Below are 3172 nucleotides of genomic sequence, written 5' to 3' on the forward strand. Positions count from 1 at the left end.
ACTTATCTGTGTCGGCCTCACGAATCCGTGAGCCGACGGCCGAATGATTACAGTCGCTACGCGACGAACAGTAATCTGGCCGGAGCGGAGTAGAGTCAAATGTCGATGACACGTATCCGTGCAACGACGGCGGAGTGACTACAGTCGCCAATCGACGAACAGTAATCTGCCAGGAGCGGAGTCGGTCTCTCTTAGAGCGGATAATCGGAATCGGATTCTCCTTCGAGAGCGGTGGATCGGTTCTGATTCTCTTTCGAGAGCGGATGATCGAATCTCTCGATTACGATTACGCGGCGTTTTATATACCTCGAATCTCGCTTGATTCGCTATTTACCGCGGTTGTTCGGCGGTCGCGCTGTTTACTGTTTTGGAGGACGCGCTGTCCTCTTGCGCTTTCGGTTCGCGGTGTTCGGCTTGCGTTGTTATTATTACGTAACGATATGCATCGTTACATAACTATTTGGAAAATAGCGGATGGGAAGTTCTGGCTCACCCGCCTTATAGCCCAGACCTTGCCCCTTCCGACTACCATTTGTTTCGATCGATGCAGAACGCTTTGACTGAAATACACTTCACTTCAGAACAGGGTATCAAAAATTGGCTCGATTCATTCTTGGCTTCAAAAGATGAACGCTTCTTCCGCGACGAAATCCATAAATTGCCAGAAAGATGGGAAAAAGTAGTGGCTAGCGATGGACAATACTTTCAATAATGTATTAATTCATTTTATCATTCAAATAAATGCGTTTTTCAAGCAAAAAAACGGACCGAATTAAGTTGTACACCCAATAAATTATATATTCTCTCTTTCTTTCGCGTGCACACACGCACACACGCACACATACACACATATATACACACAATCCGTAAATTAAAAATCCGTATGTATATTCTTGAAAGCAGAAATATCTTTATAATTATACAGAAATTTTCGTTAAGACTCCTTGCCTCTCGCATTGTCTATCTCTTTTAATGACGTCAGAAGCGAGAAAATGCATGCTAAAAATTGTTGCGTTAAAATAAAAATATATATCCATAAAGTAACGCTTGCGATCAATTAAACAAATTTGTAAAATGTCCTGTGCATTCCCCTTTTGCTCTAACAATCAATAATTTGTCGTAAATTAACGTGGCATACAATTCATCTTTTGATTTATTGTCTTCGTCTATTCCTATACAGATTATTTTACAATAAATTATTGATTGTTAGAGCAAAAGAGAAGTGCACGGAATATCTTACAAATTTGTTTAATCGATTTGTTTAATCGCCAGTGTTACTTAGTAGATATACATTTTTATTTCAATATATTTCGCAAGAATTTTTAGCATGCATTTTCTCGCTCCTGACGTCATTAAAAAGACAATACAAGAAGTCAGGAGCCTTAAACAATCTTCTGTATTCTATTGTAACATACTATTACGAAAATTTCGTCACATTTTTATTAAAAAACAAATATCGTTATAGAGTACAAATATATAAAAACTTACGAATTGCGTCAATGCTTCTTCCACAGTTTTCAGCATATTTTCTATTTCTTTAATAGCCGTAATTGTACTAAGAGGAAAAAATTGCATGATGAAATTGTCATCATTTTCTTTTCGTTTTTGCAAGGTACGGCTTTTGATAGCATCTTCAAATTTTTTCAAACGTTTTTTGTTATCCCTTATGTCACACAGCATCCCGCTACCATACGCTTCATGTCCTTTAGAATTTCTGCAATATAATTGATCATCTTGTATATATATGTTAACGATAGAAATATTTTAACAAAAATGAAAATAATAGAGAAAAATTATGTACCTTTCATACTTCAGATTCGTCCATGTGAGCGGAAATTAAAGGAGGAACATAATCTAAAATATTTTAATACTTATATTATTAGTGTAAAAATGTACTTTTGTTCGTTTGAATAATGTATGTACCTTGTATTATTATAGGTATATCCTGCAATGGATCATGTGCATCTGCAGTAGAAATATCGCTATTTGTTGGTGGGCGTTCTCTTCTGAAGCAGAATTTATGAATATAATAGTGAATTATATTAGGTGTACAACTTTGCTTCCGCCGTTTTCCTATAGATGGCTTTAGCGGTAAGTGGTGGTCGAAATAAATAGATCATAGACGTCATACAATAAACTTGGGCATCTGTCAACATAACCCCATAGAAACATTAGTCGATTTGTGTCTGCATCATAAAGTTATTCTCGATTGAAAATGTCAGTTTACGAGCCAAATTCTCGTCATTTGCGGGAGGTTTTAATTTTCTGCTTCAATATGAAGAAATCTGCGGCTGAGGTTCATCGAATGCTCTCAAATACTTATAGTGAAGCCGCTATTAGTGAAAGAACGTGTCGTGAGTAGTTTCGACGCTTCAAGAACGGTGATTTTAACGTCGAAGACCGGTATAGCGGTGGAAGAGAGAAGGTTTTCGAAGATGCAGAATTGGAGGCATTACTTGATCAAGACTCGTGTCAAAATCAAGAAGAATTGGCACGATCATTAGGAGTGACTCAACAAGCCATTTCAAAACGCCTCAAAGCCATGGGAATGATTCAGAAGCAAGGAAATTGGGTGCCGTACGAATTGAAGCCGAGAGATGTTGAACAGCGTTTGTTTGCTTGTGAACAGCTGCTTGAAAGGCAAAGACGGAAGGGATTTCTGCATCGCATTGCAACTGGGGAAAAATGAGTTTATTACGATAACCCCAAGCGCAGAAAATCATGGGGAGTTCCCGGCCATGCTTCCACGTTGACGGCCAAACCGAATATTCACGGCTCCAAGGTCATATTCTGTATTTGGTAGGACCAGCTCGGCGTAGTGTATTATGAGCTGTGTAAACCGACTGAAACAATCATAAGCGATCGGTATCGAACGCAATTGATGCGTTTGAGCCGAGCATTGAAGGACAAACGACCGCAATACAACGAGAGACACGATAAAGTGATTTTGCAGCATGACAATGTTCGACATCATATTGCGAAAGTGGTCAAGACATACTTGGAAACGTTGAAATGGGAAGTCCTACCTCACTCGCCGTATTCTCCAGACGTTGCTCCCTCTGACTATCACTTGTTTCGATCAATGGCACACGGCTTGGCTGACCAGCACTTCCGGTCTTATGAAGAAGTAAAAAATTGGATCGATTCGTGGATCGCCTCAAATGATGACCAG

General features: G+C 39.1%; 1 long non-coding RNA gene across 1 annotated transcript in view; it reads right to left on the reverse strand.

Annotated features, from left to right (window-relative positions):
- LOC116850709 overlaps positions 1 to 2029 on the reverse strand; it is a 4318-nt gene extending 2289 nt beyond the window's left edge. Inside the window, exons 1-3 of the long non-coding RNA XR_004379416.1 lie at positions 1924 to 2029; positions 1802 to 1854; positions 1489 to 1714 (exon numbers count right to left, since the gene is read on the reverse strand). This is a non-coding gene — a long non-coding RNA (uncharacterized LOC116850709). The remainder of the gene's footprint in view (positions 1 to 1488; positions 1715 to 1801; positions 1855 to 1923) is intronic.
- Between the last annotated feature and the right edge of the window lie 1143 nt (positions 2030 to 3172).

This window comes from Odontomachus brunneus, unplaced genomic scaffold, assembly GCF_010583005.1.
Source record: "Odontomachus brunneus isolate Ranch 3 - 2012 unplaced genomic scaffold, Obru_v1 Obru_scaffold_153, whole genome shotgun sequence".
NCBI classification, from domain to species: domain Eukaryota; kingdom Metazoa; phylum Arthropoda; class Insecta; order Hymenoptera; family Formicidae; genus Odontomachus; species Odontomachus brunneus.